The sequence below is a fragment of the Mustela nigripes genome, chromosome 5 (genome assembly GCF_022355385.1).
Source record: "Mustela nigripes isolate SB6536 chromosome 5, MUSNIG.SB6536, whole genome shotgun sequence".
Lineage (NCBI taxonomy): Eukaryota > Metazoa > Chordata > Mammalia > Carnivora > Mustelidae > Mustela > Mustela nigripes.
The window spans coordinates 10,513,033-10,527,301 of record NC_081561.1 but is presented as its reverse complement, the minus strand read 5'-3'; the positions used below and the strand labels follow the sequence as shown (position 1 = coordinate 10,527,301).

Here is a 14,269-nt window from a genome sequence, read left to right as displayed (position 1 = left end):
GTCCTGGAGACATTGCTTCCAAAATTCCTTACAGACTAACATCACCCCCTTTGTTCTCACCTACCCAACTGTGTATAAAATCAGCCACTCCTCAGGATAACAGGGCAGCAGCTCTTCCTGCCCACAGGTCCTGTCCCCGTGCTTTAATAAACCACCATTTTGCACCAAAGATGTCTCAAGAATTCTCTCTTGGTCATTGGCTCCGGACCTCAGCTACCCACCGAACCTCACCTAGGTTCTAGAACTTCATCACTTTCACTGCTGGAAAGTACAAGTGATTGCTGCTGGCGGACATGGCCTGCGAGAACTCATTAGCACCATCAGACCACAGTGGGTACCCACTCGATGCAGACAACTGGCCCTGGCAATATCACAGAGCTCTAACCATGTGTTGCTTTTATAAAGGCGGTTCTAAAGCAGCTAAGTGAGGAGCAGAAGTGAGCTCCCCACCCCGGCTTTCAGCTGCCAGGACGTGATTTCACAAATAGGTGACTGCTACCCTAATAGGCACTTTCGAAGGCTGGCCAAAGACCTTAATGATCATGAAGATGCTCCTAGGAGAAGCTACTATAAATTGAGTTACCATTTAATGTCATTCAATTAAATTTCCTATCCCATGACTAATGCTTTCATGCAAAGAGCCGAATACTTGATGTCTTTTTTTAAATCTCAAAGCAAGACCTAGGCAAAATAAAATGCTGAAAATTCAAATGGTTCAGAGCAGGCTTCTCTAGTTACCCACCACGATTCAGGGAGCTGGGATGCCTTCCCTACCTTTCCTGCCAGGCACATACTGGGCAGCAAGAAAGACTTTACTTTAATTCTTGATGTCACCTCCTTGCCCTCCTTGTAAGATTGGAGATGGCCCTCTGACCATATGTTCCATGCTTCCTCTCCCCCACAAGAAAGTCAATGTAGCAGCTCCAAAGCTTTCCAGCCCTTGGGAGGCTCTGCTGAGCCCCTGAGGCAGCAGAAGCACTGAGTGGGTCCATTCAAGCTCAGTCTTTTTCCTTCATCAATTCAAGTGTCACCGGAGCCCTGTTTTGACTTGACATTGATAGTAAGATAGATGCTTCCAGAACTAAAGGCAATGGAGAATAGGACTAGTGAATCTTTGAGCATCTCTGGTGACATTCCTTCCCCACATCCTTGGGAGAGAGTGGGAGCCAGGATTCCATGGTGGCCCTCCAGACCTAAGAGGCAAGAGACAATCTCCTCCCAATTTTGAAAAGAAGGAATGTACATGACCAGTTTTTTCTTTTTTTTTTTTTTTTTTAAAGGCAATGCTCTTTCCTATTTTTGTTTTTAAGATTTTATTTGTTTATTTGACAGACAGATCACAAGTAGACAGAGAGGCTGGCTGAGAGAGGAGGAAGCAGGCTCCCTGCAGAGCAGAGAACCCGATGAGGGGCTCAATCCCAGGACCCTGAGACCAAGACCTGAGCTGAAGGCAGAGGCTTAACCCACTGAGCCACCCAGGAGCCCCTGACCAGTTTTTTCAAGGCAGGGTTCAAGTTGGAGCAAGATCAAACTTGCCAGAGCACTCTGCCTTCAGCTTCATTTGCATTACAAGAAGACAACTGCTGAGGGTTCCAGAGAACAGGCCTCGGGAGCTGGGCGTGGTGCTGACACACTTTGGGGAATGTACCTTCCTTTTCCAGAGCCTCCAGATGTCTCAGATACCAGGGGAGGTCTCAGTCCTTTGACCCAGAGGGAGGGAACCAAGGTCCTCGGGCTCTCGGATCAGTGTGAATGTTTTAGCTGCACCAGATTGCTTCAAAAGCCCATTTAGTTGGCTCAATGGAATTGCTCACCAGGATTTACCATCACATCCCAGACTAAGACTGAGATCAGGGTGGTGATGGGTACAGGAACACTCCAGACCAGCTCACCGCTGCTTTGTGGAATAACGTTTTTTCATGCCAATAGCCAGTCTGTGTTGGAAATATCACTAAAGAACTTGTCTACTTAAACCTCATAAACAGCTTTTGTTTTGCCTTTCTCTTACTTTTAATCTTGATTTTTTGAAAAAGATTTTTATTTATTTATTTATTTATTTATTTTAAAAAATATTTTATTTATTTATTTGACAGAGAGAGACACAGCTAGAGAGGGAACACAAGCAGAGGGAGAGGGAGAAGCAGGCTTCCCGCCAAGCAGGGAGCCCGATGCAGGGCTCCACCCCAGGACCCTGGGATCATGACCTAAGCGAAGGCAAGAAACTTAACGACTGAGCCACCCAGGTGCCCCCCTAGTCTTGCTTTTATAATGCAAATTTTTATCAGGCATTTCAAAAGTATCTTAAACAATTAAATGGGTGTGTGGGGACACCTACCCCAAGGACAGGAATGTAGTGCTGGGCAAATAGGCCTTTTATGTAGTCCTCCCAATAATCCCGTAGGGGGGTGTTATCCCATCTCTTGATAGAAGAGGAAACTGAGGGTCTGTGGGGTCACATAACTTGCTGTAGATCACATAGTGACAATTCTGCTCTGAACCTGCGTCTATCCTGCCTTCAGGGTCTGCGAGCTGTTGGTCCCCTTGACCTTTCCAAAGAACCTCAGCCAAGGACAACAGCGCCTGGCAAATGACCCAGCACTCGAGGCTCTTAAGTTCATGTCTGGGCAGCAGGTAGGAGTTCGTCTGGAATCAGACTCTTTGAATTTGTGCCTATGGTGAAGCTTCTGGAAACCTCACTTACGTTCGGGAAGCCTCAGCCACTCGAGGGGGATGAGGCTGTGCTTCACTTACACAACAGTGTTGAATATCAGTAAACAATGCACTTAAAGCAGGCGTGGGGCCAACAAAAGGCGGAAATGTTAGCTACCCCCCCAGGACAGGAACACCAGTGCCTTTGTGAAAGGAATACTTAAGTGGGCAGGTATCTATTTCCTTCCTTTGTCTGGAGCTAGGCTGCCCACTAGGAGTGCACTCATCCAGGGACGTGTGTGATGGGAAGTTTTCTTGTAGTCGCACTGAAAAAGTAAAGAAAGGGGTGCCTACCTGGCTGGCTCTGCCAGTGGACTACGTGACTCTTGATCGCTGGGATGTGAGTTCCAGCCCCATGCTGGACATAGAGGTTACTAAAAGAAAAAAAAAAAAAAGTAAAAAAAAAAAAAAAGAAAAAAAAGTAAAAGAAAACAGGTGGAATCAATTTTAATATTTGGCAATATATTATTACTATAATTACACATTAATAGATGAGAGCAATATATTTATGATTCATATATTATACCATGTAATATATAATACAATGTACAATTGTATTATGTAGTGTATTTTTTTGTGTATTTAATTATCTAAGACAATATAATCTGAATAACCTGAAATTATAATACATAAGGTAATGGCTTACTATAATAAAGTATAATTATGTTAATGAAATATAGAATGATATAATTATGAATATTTGATCAGATAAATTTATAATATAATAATTTAACAATAGGATAAATATAATAACATGTGGGCTGATACAACAAATATATTTATAATATATTTGACTTAATATAGCAAAAGTATTATCTCAACACAAAATCAGTATAAGCAATTGTCAGTAAGATAATTTACACTCTTTTTCTCATACCAAGCCTTCGAAACTCAGTGTGTATTTTATACTTTACGACATACCTCAATTCGACCAGTTACATCTCAAATGCTCAAGAGTTACCTGTGGCCAGTGCCTACCACAGGGGACAGAGCAGGGGTAAAAGCACTTGGGTTAAATGACCATTGAGAGCAATCTTCAAAGAAAACAATAGACAAATCACTCGCTGAAGGGTGAGTCTGTAGGGAGAATTAGAAGTAAGCCCTTCCACTCTGCTTTGGTGATGATGGGGAGATCGTACATAGAACCTGTCTATGCTGTAAGTCTGTTTTTATTTGTCATTACTTATTGGAATGAGTGCCTGGAGGCTCACTCCTGCCCAGTGTCAGTGCCCAGTTGCTGTGATGCTTGAAAGCACAAGGTCAGGGATAATGTCCTTGGCTTCTCGGAGCTGGGAAACATGAAACAGAGAGACCTGGGTTTAAATCCCATCTCTAGCCCTCATAAACTGTGTTCTTCAGAACAAATTCTTAACATTGTTGAGTTTGCATTTACTCTTTTTTTTTAAGATTTTTATTTATTTATTTATTTATTCATTTGACAGAGAGAGAGAAATCACAAGCAGGCAGGGAGGCAGGCAGAGAGAGGGGGAAGCAGGCTCCCTGCTCAGCAGGGAGCCTGATGTGGGGCTCAATCCCAGAACCCTGGGATCATGACCTGAGCCGAAGGCAAAGGCTTAACCCACTGAGTCACCCAGGCACCCCTCATTTACTCTGTTTTTAAGTCGAGGTTCTCCAGAGAAACGGAACCCATAGGATCCTGATCTCTACTAGATAGATCATGAGAAAGATTTATTTCGAGGAACTGGCTCACACAATTTCGGGAACTGGCAGGCTGAGGATTCAGGGGAGAGTTGATGGGAACTTGAGGTTGATGCTATGGTCTTTGCTCTGAATTCCTTAAGCCACCCGGTGGGCAGCTCAGGATGGTTTCCATACTGCTGTCTTGAAGCAAAAGTCCTTCTTCCGGAAGCTCAGTCTCTACTCTTCAGGCATCCAGATGCTTGGGCGCCGTGCACCGACCTAAGGTCCCTTACTCAAAGTCTATTCATTTAATCACACCTGTAGCTCATCACATCTGTGAACACCTTCACAACATTAGACTAGCTTTGACGATGCCGCTGGGCACCCTACCCTTGCCAAGCTGACACCGAAAATTAACTACTGCAGCCTGTAAAGTACAAGAATCACATCTCGGCTCTCTCACAGGGTCCTTGCAAGAACTGAAAAACCGCACGTGAGTGCCCGCGGCGCCCTGCACAAACGAGATGCCAGAAAAGAGACGAATGCAGTCATCACCGTCATCGGTGATTCAAATGATCTTGAAGAAGTTAGCCTGATACGTTGTAGGACTTCTGAGACAATTCTGACTCGTCTTCTAATGATGCAGCCTTGGGTGAGACGTTGCTGCCTTTCTGCGCTTCCGTCCTTTCTTTTGGAAAACAGGGGTCAGACACCCATCTCGCAGAGCGGCTGAAGGCTGGAGGGGAGGCAGGCGGAGCCCTTGGGGGTGCTGGGTCCACGCACAGCTGTTGCCCTTATTGTGATGCTGCGGTCAAGCTCCCACCACTCCTGGGGCAGAGCTCTGACCCCGGAGGGCTCAGAGTAAAAATAAACAGTAACCCTGGTAGTTACAGATCTTGCCAAGGGCCAGGCCCCGTCCCAAGTGCTTTACAGGTGTGAACTCACTTACGCTTTACACCAATGCTGTGAATTAGGTGCTTCCCTGTTACTTACTTGAGGAAACCATGTCACAGAGATGATGGACGACTTGCTGGAATCCCACAAGGGTCACAGCGACGGGGCTGGTATCCGAACCCTGGTGGATGGCTTAGGACGTCATCTCCTTACTGTTACCCTGTCCCAGCATCACGCCGGGGGCGGAGAGGGGCAGGGGGCGTAGCTCAGGAAATCAAAATTCTTCTCATTCAGTGTCTTTGCATTATTGTATGGAGTCCTTCCAAAGCCTTAGGGAACTACGTTTTTCTGATTTTTAAAATCGTTTATTCAGCTACTCATTTGTTCAGGTACAAGAGCACAGTGCAAATCCAGAGCTTCTCCCTAAGAAATGCCTCTAACAGGAGCTCCTGCGTGGGTCCGTCGGCTGAGTGGTGGAGCAGCCGACTCTGGATTTCAGTTCAGGTCGTGATCTCAGGATCCTGGGATCAAGCCCCATGTTGGGCTTCCTGCTCAACAGGGGTTCTGCTTGTTCCTCTTCCTCTGCCTTTCCCCCTGCTCACTCTCTCTGTCTTTCTGTCTCAAATAAATTAATTTAAAAATAAAAATAATTTAAAAAAAGAAGGGGGAGAGATACCAAAAATAAAAGCAAATTTAAAAATGAAGGGGAAGAGACACCAGACACCAACAGAAAAGGCCATATGAGCACAGTGAGAAGGCTGCCATCCGTGAGCTAGAAAGAGAGCTCTCACTGGAAACCAACCCTGCTGGCACCTTGACCTTGGAATTCCCAGCCTCCAGAGCTGTGAGAAAGTACATTTTTATTGTTTAAGCCTATCAGTCTGTGGCATTTTGTCACGGCAGCCCGAGCACACTAATACAGGGACCAAAACCATGCCTAACTTCCTGAATTAACAGGAGAGTGTACACTTAGCACAGGGCCTGGTGTGTAGAAAGCACTCGATAAATGCTTTTGTCTCCATCATTATCATCTTCATCCTCATCATCAGAATGTCATATACCCCAGGAGGCCCTCAATGCCGATTTCTCCCAGGGCATGAGTATTGTCCCTATGCCATTCTCCACATCTTCCCCCATTTTCATCAATGGACAGTCATCATCTGTAAAGCTTTCCCAACATGGCACTGCTTTTCAGGGTGAAGGGCTTGTGATTGTTGCTGACCGACTCGGGGCAAACTGCTGTCATTCCCTGACCCTTCCATATTCTGGCCAGTGGCTGCAGAAGTCTTCTTTACCTGGCTTAGCAAGGAGTAAAACTCACAATCTCATGAACACATCCAACAGAAAGGGCTCCACACACTGGCAGAGTCCTTTCAGGATGCCAAAGTAACGTGAGATCACGAACTGGAAATCAGCTGCATGAGGAACGGAGGTGGGACACCCATAGCAGGCAGGAGCAGGGTGAATGAGGACCTTGGGGGTTTTCTCTGAGATCAAGAACTGGGGGCTCTCCAGCAAAGCGGCCACCAAGTCTGAGGGTGGGAACAGGTGAACAAAAGATCCAGAACATTAAAGGCATTTGAAACTGGGTTGAGAAAGGAAAAGGCATGGAGATAAAGAGGCTATACTAAGAGAATTAGCAAAGCACTGGTTTTCCGGGACTGTTTGGAAAGCCCAGAGCCCATGTCCCATGAGTGTACCTTTGCTGTTTTTTTTTTTTTTTAAAGATTTTACTTACTTGCAGAGAGAGAGAGAGAGAGAGAGAGAGCAAGAACAAAAACACAAGCAGGTGGGAGTGGGAGAGGGAGAAGCAGGCTTCCTGCTGAGCAGAGAGCCTGATGTGGGCTCAGTCCCAGGACCCTGGGATCATGACCTGAGCCGAAGGCACATGCTTAACGACTGAGCCACCCAGGCACCCCCTTTTTCTATTCTTAAAGATGAGATACTTGAGAGGTTATCATTCATTCAGCAAGTACTAACTGAGCACCTACCCAGCACAGGCACTTTGCTAGGTCCTCTGGGGATAAGGCAGAATAAGGAAAAGGGTAGAGTGTAACAGCGTACCTCGGAACAAGAGCCATGGTTCAGATAGCTTCACTCCCGAGTAGGGGGGCAGGTGAGAAAGTGTATGTGGGACGCTGTGTGTTGGCAGATGGGAGAGAATGCAGCTTACCCTCCCCTGAAAATGATTCATCAACATAAATTTTTAAAATATTTTTAAAGGGAGACTTCCAGAATAGCAAATAATGCTGGCTACCTCAGAGGGTGGGGGCAGGAATTAAGCCTCAGGAAGTAAGAGAAGCCCAGCCACACCTAAGCCCTGGATGAACACCACGAACCCTCCCGTACCCAGCTCTGGGAAGACAGCAGAGAGAAAAGGCACAGAAGGATTTTCGCTTTTGTACGAAATCCACCCCATAAATTGCAAATATCACAAACAATGAAAAGGGCCAAGCCCAGAAAGGCACAATTTATACCCAAGAAGGAGTCTAAAATGAAAAAGCCCCACCCATACAGGTTGAATTAAGAAAGCATTGCAACACCACAGGGAAAGTGTGCCCAGCGGATGAACACACCCACGGTGCGGAAGATTCCGCTACAGATGGGACGAACATGTTACCCACAACGAATTCTGAAGAATGACAAGCATTACCTGCTGTAGCCAGTTCTGCCACGTGCCGTCCACGTGCTTAGAGGAAAGAAGAGAGGGCTTCCATGGTAGAAAAGCTGATGGCCCCTGGGCTAAGATCTTGTCTGGGAAGAAAGGGTATTCAAGGCAATTTCCCCTCTTTTTGAGACCCAGACCCCTTTCAGAGTTAGACAAAAGCTGTGAGCCCTCTCTTTAAAACTATACAAATTTAGGGGTTCACGGACTTCTCAAAGTCCATGCCTGGAGGATCAGGTAAAGGACCCCTTACTCTCACCATAAAAAAGAAATAATTCTGTAAGCAATCATACTACCGTATATGAATGCATCAAGGCAATGTTTGTACACCTTAAGCTGACACAACATTACATGTGAAATATATTTCAGTTAAAACACACACACACACACACACACACACACACACACACAGGCATGCCCAACAGCCCTGCTTAAGAGCAAGGCTGGAGGCAACTGGTGGAGAAAGTGCCTTGGGTCACTGTATATCTCAACGTTCGCTGCACACTGGGATCCTCTGGAGACTAATGTGGGGAGCTGGAAAAGTGCCAGTGCTGGGGCGCTGCCCTGGGAAGTCTGAACACATGGGTCTGGGTGCAGGCTGGACATTTGAAGCTCTCAGAGCTCCCCAAGGGGTTGTTAACAGTGCAGCCAGAGCTGAGATCTAAGGCATGAAGAGAAAAGATTGCAAGGATCAGGTGAGGGACAGGAACGAAGTCTGTGGGGCAGAAGGAGCAGGACTGCATCAAACAAAACAGGAAACTGAGCCCAAGCTTGAAAAATGTTACTCCACTTGAAAATCAATATATGTGAAATGAGTACTGAGCATAAAGGAATAAATAGTGATCATGAAGATTGTTCTGAACACTATGGCGGGAGGCAGAGAGATTCCCAGAGCCTGAAAAACAGCCTTGATACAAAAGACCAAAGGTTGAGCCGTGCTAAATGTGTCCCTCCCCCAGCAAATCCAATTCATAGCAAAAGTACATTAATAATGAAAGCCCCAGTAGAGGCGCTAATGGAACCCAGGAAGTGAAATTAAAAACCACAGAAAGGAAAAAAGCCAATGAATAATAGGGCTGATATCAGTTTCCATGAGGCTTCTCCCAAGAACATGGAAATAAAATATTTCCCTGAGAGAGAGAAAGGCTGTGAAATCAGAACAGACAGAACTTGACCGTAACTGTTGATACCAATGTTCCCAAGGAAAGAAGAGAGGGCGGCGAAATCTGGGAAATGGTGTTCAAGCATTGTCTCAGGGAACGAGTGCTCTGGCCAAGGACTGGGGTCCGTGGGAGGAGCTGTGGCTGGTGAGGGCAGCTGGGACATTAGATGTTCCGATCTAGTAATGCGTCTTGTTTTGATGGCATACCCATCAAACCACTTTCTGATTACATTTCATTTTCCATGCGACAGACCTTCAGTCTACATGCTCTGGCCAGGAGGCATTTATAATTCTCATATATGTGCTATGTTCTCAGTGTTCAGAGCTCATATCAGTCTCTAGGGTTTGACCAATACCCATTTCCCCAGAGGCGAGTTTGCTCTTGACTCTCTAACCAATTGGATTCTGAGCTGGGATTATTGAGGAGCAGTTTCTGGATCATGGATCCTGTTAAGTCTCTTGGGAAGTATCTTCTTGGCGTGGCGTGGCATGGGCTATGCTTCCCCTCCCCATTAGAGAGATTCCTGGAAGGGTGTGACAAGTCACAGAGAAAGCAGGAACTCCTGTGTGGCATTACCATCTTCGAGACATTCTTTTCTATCGTGTTCTAGCTAAAAGGGAAACATCATGTGGAATCTGGATATGGACATGATAATGTCAGTACAACAACATACACATACGTAATGCTACTGAACTATGTACGTCTTATATCACACCCTGGGGCCACCGGGCTAAATCCTGAACAGTGGGGTTGTTGTCCCTTGTAGATGAAACAGGGGAGTGATGCAGAGTCCAAGGATGTGGATTGGGGGCTCAGAGAAAAGCACAGGAGAAAGAACAACCTTGGTGGTGAGGAGGGTGCTCAGATGCCCATGAATCCTGCCCAGGACCCTGTAGACACACTCACAGACCACTAGAGCACAAATTCATAGATCACTGCTGAATGGGAAGAATCACCTGGCGGAGGGCAGAGTAGCATGCTGATTCTGATTCGGTCGTTCTGGGGCAGAGCCAGAGACTGTATTTCTAAGTGCCCAGCAGATGCCCAGGGGACTCCCAGGAGACACTCATGCTGCTGGTTGGTGGAGCCTGCTGTCAGAGGTTTCATGGTTCCCCATGAAAGGCTCGTGATTCCTCAGCAATAAACACTCTGGTGACTTGAAACACCTGAGGCAAACCGTGTTGGAGCTAATGACACAGACTTCTCGTCCTATGATGGCCTAAGATCTGTAGATCTACAGGTAAGACTAACATCTGCACACCAGGACTCATCCAATACCAACAGAAATGGGATTCAATGTTTTCAAATATGAATTTTATTATTGTTCAAGTATGGTGAGGCCAACAGATCAGGAGACAATGGCCATTGGAACCATAGTTTATTACGTGAGGCTCACAAGAGAAGGGGTCGTGCCATGGGGTGGTGGGCACACAGGGAAGCACCGAGGTTTGTACGGAGGCAGAGGGAGTGGAGGGGGTGGGCAGAATGTGGGCAAGAGCCTTTACTGGGGTTTCAGTGGGATCCAATAAGAGCCAGTCAGAAAGGACAGCAAGGGACTTTTGTAATGAGCTTGTTGTCCCATCTACCATGGGTGCCCGCCTCACTCTCCTTCTCTCCCACTTGGGTCTGCCTATGCTCACTCTCTTGGACATTAGCACCTGGTCACATTTCCACCCCCAGAATTCTCTTTTGGGTGCATTGAAAATAGGGGAGCAGTTGAGGACGGCTGCTGTATTTGGGATTTGCCCTATGTTTGGCAAACTCCCTTCTGATTATGCAAACTCTTTGTGCCATTGGCAGGACTCAGTGCCCTGCCACCCACTATGAAAACCAAAGTGGGGAGAGCGGACTCCCATCCTGACAGAACCTAAGCAAGCGACCCAAGCTTGGCCATTTAGATATTCCAGCCAAGTGCTTGAATTCTGAGTGAGTAACACAAAGATGCAAAGACAATTCAGAAATGATCGACAGCATCAGCATGATGATGTCCTGGGCCAATGCACTTACCTCATCATCTCTGTCATGTGTCCTTGGATAGGATGCTAATTGCCTGGCCTCCCTCGGACCCCATCTAGTTTTAAGCCTGGATCTTCAGATTTCCCATCAATGCTATGAGCTTCCCAAGAGTCTGTCAATGAACTCCTTCTCTGTGTATGCTCATGAACATGGTTTCTGTTGCTGGCCACCGAAACCTCAGCTCATACAGCCAGAGAGAAGATGCCCTTGTATTTGCTGTTGGCCACCATGTTGATGAGTTAGTTTCCTCTTGCTGCTATAACAAATCACCAGCAACTTAGTAACTTAAAACAACACCAACCTGTTATCTGACAGTTGTAGAGGCCAAATGTCTGACATGGACCCTACAGGCCAAAATCAAAGTGCCAGTGCCTTCTGAAGGCTCTAGGGAAGAATCTGTCTCCTTGCCTTTTCTAGATTCCAGAGGAATCTAGACCCCCTTGGACCCCGGACTCCTGTTCCATCTTCAAAGAGCATGCTCTAGCCTCATCGCATCTTCCTGACTCTGACCCTCCTACTTCCCTCTCATAAAGACCCCTGTGATTACATTGGCCACTAAGGTAATCCAGGATAATCCCCTATCCGATGTTCCTTAACTTAATCACAGTTGCAAAGTCCCTTTTGCTATGTTAAGGTAACACATTCAAAGGTTTCAGGAATTAGGACAAGGACATCTTTAGGAGGACCTTTATTCTGCCCCTCCCAGTGTTCTAGAGAAGCTCAAGCTCCAGAGTGCACTCACTGGGAGTGTCTAGAACAGATGACACAAAGTGCAATATGGAGTGAGATGCAGCACTCCTACCCCAGCCGGGCTGAGCTTGTCCCCCTCCAGACTTCTTTTCACCCCTGAAGTTGTTAGACGGTGGTTACTCAGGCTAATGAGCAAGGGAAAGCAGACACGGAAGAAGTGACTACAGCCACACTGATGAGGGTTTTGTCAAGCAGGATGAATACAGACCTAGCACAGCAGTGAGAGTCTCTGCTTCCCCTTTCCAGGCTTCAGGGAAGCCGGATGTGGGCACCCTCCCAAGGGCTGCCTGCCAACGTGAAGGGGCCCCAGGACCTACCACGTGGACATGGGCGCTAGTTGGCTGTTGCTATGAGATCTTGGGACACAGGCTAAGATACCATGACTTGAAGAATGAGGAAACGAGCTGGTTTATAAAAATATACTTTCTGCTTACAGAGGGGAAAATTTGTCAGAGCTAGGAGTTTGGGGAGGCATAAATGCTTCTCTTTTAGTTCTCCTCGTGGAAAACAGAAGCATTTCATGCAGACTACCTCTGTGAAGAGAATCACGCCTAGCAACCAACGTTAAAGTAGGTCATGTGGGGGTTTGGAAATTTAGAGAAGGATCTGGGGAAGGCTTTCAATAAATGTTTACTACAGAAATGTATGTGTGGGTGAATGCATACATGGGTATAAAACTGTGGAGCAGGTTCTGTACCAGACATGGCTGCCGTTGTCTGTTGAGTGCCGGCATCTTTGAGGAGGGACCATGCCTCACCCACATGGCTGATGGGAGCCACAACTGGTTTTCCAACAACTATGTTGTCATGTGGCCTGGCTTAAAAGATGAGTCTCTTGCAAATTTGGAACAGGGATATCAATACAACAAATCAGTAACTCATGATGTTGGGGTTGGAAGAGCTTATGAATCTGGAATCAAATCACTAGAGCCATGCTCAAGGTAAAGCTGAGGAGGTGGCCTGGAAACAGGTTGTAATAAAACCACCAGACACACTTATTTCTGCAGGTACAGTGCATTTTCCTCTCCGAATACTCACTTTGTGCTTCTTTATGGTTTCTGATTTCACATCATTTGAGTTTGCCTATAGTTTTCCCCGCCATAGTTCTGACCAAGATCTTCACCACTGCCAATACAAATGCCCCTGTTATTTGCCAAACTTCTGTGCTTCTTGGTTCAGTTTCTTTGTCACTCTGCCTTTATTGCTCAGCTGCATGTGGACAGGACTGTGTGTCAGGCACCTACGTCTGACACAAGTAGCTACATACAGGACAACGGGGTTGCAGATCTAAAGAGCTGCTCCTTATAGGGATTGTGTGGTCAGGAGAAGTTAAATAAGAAGAGGGAGTTTGACTGCACAGACAAATTAACTGGAACTTTCATCATAACCCAATTAGCAGGCTTATTCAGGAATTTCATTCTCTTTCAAACTGGAGGACTGTACTGTTGCAATTCTTTTTTAAGTTTGATTTAAGCAATCATTACAACCAGTGTGGGGCTCAAACTCACAACCCAGAGATCAAGAGCCACGCGCTCTACCGATTGAACCAGCCAAGTGTCCCTGAACTATTGCAATTTTTTCCCCTCATATTTATTTATTCATTCAAGAGAAAGATAGCATGCAAGTGCACAAGGGAGCAGGGGAGCAGGGGAGCAGGGTGAAGGGAAGGTAGAGGCAGAGGGAGCAGACTCCCCACCCCGTGTGGACCATGAGATCATGACCTGAGCTGGAATTGAGTCAGATGCTTACCCACTGAGCCACCCAGGCACCCCAAACTGCTGCAGCTCTTAAAGACACTACTGGCCGGTCCTGCCAAGTTTACTGAATTTGGAATTTCTTGGGATTCTGTCCAGGACTGCTATCATGCAGCATCTTCTTCTGTACTTCCACCCAAATCTTCTCCCATCAAGTTGAACTATCATCCCAGCATTGCTATGTTTCAGATTTGAGGTTTGATTTTTATTTTCCCCTTCAGATGGAAATAGTTCCACTGTAAAGAAATCAGAATATGATAACATTGCCAACAAGTTCTATGTAGTGCTTGGAAATGATGGTTCAGCTCCGAAGCTGTAGTAGATGGCAAGCTGCCTGCAAATTCTTCCCCATGGAGACATGGCATGCCCCTTTGCAGTGTGGCTTTGAAAGACCCTCCTTCCCATCAAGAGGCAGTCTCTTTTTTCCATCCCTGGTATCTGGACTTGGCCTTGAGACTTGCTTTGGCCAATGGGACAGTAGCATATGTGATCCAAGCAGAGATTTCAAAAGGCCTTGTGAAATTAACAAGACAGAAAACAACTGATGATGAGAATATGGAGACAGGGGAACCCTCTTATAGTGATAGTGAAAATGCAAGCTGGTGCAGCCACTCTGGAAAACAGTATGGAGGTTCCTCAAGATGTTAAAAATAGAGCTACCCTATGACTCAGCAATTG

General features: G+C 46.3%; 1 long non-coding RNA gene across 1 annotated transcript in view; it reads right to left on the bottom strand.

Moving 5' to 3' along the window:
* Positions 1-7,388, bottom strand: part of LOC132018778 (uncharacterized) — a 35,565-nt gene extending 28,177 nt beyond the window's left edge. Inside the window, exons 1-2 of the long non-coding RNA XR_009404580.1 lie at positions 7,309-7,388; positions 3,004-3,083 (exon numbers count right to left, since the gene is read on the bottom strand). This is a non-coding gene — a long non-coding RNA (uncharacterized LOC132018778). The remainder of the gene's footprint in view (positions 1-3,003; positions 3,084-7,308) is intronic.
* Positions 7,389-14,269: the final 6,881 nt, after the last annotated feature.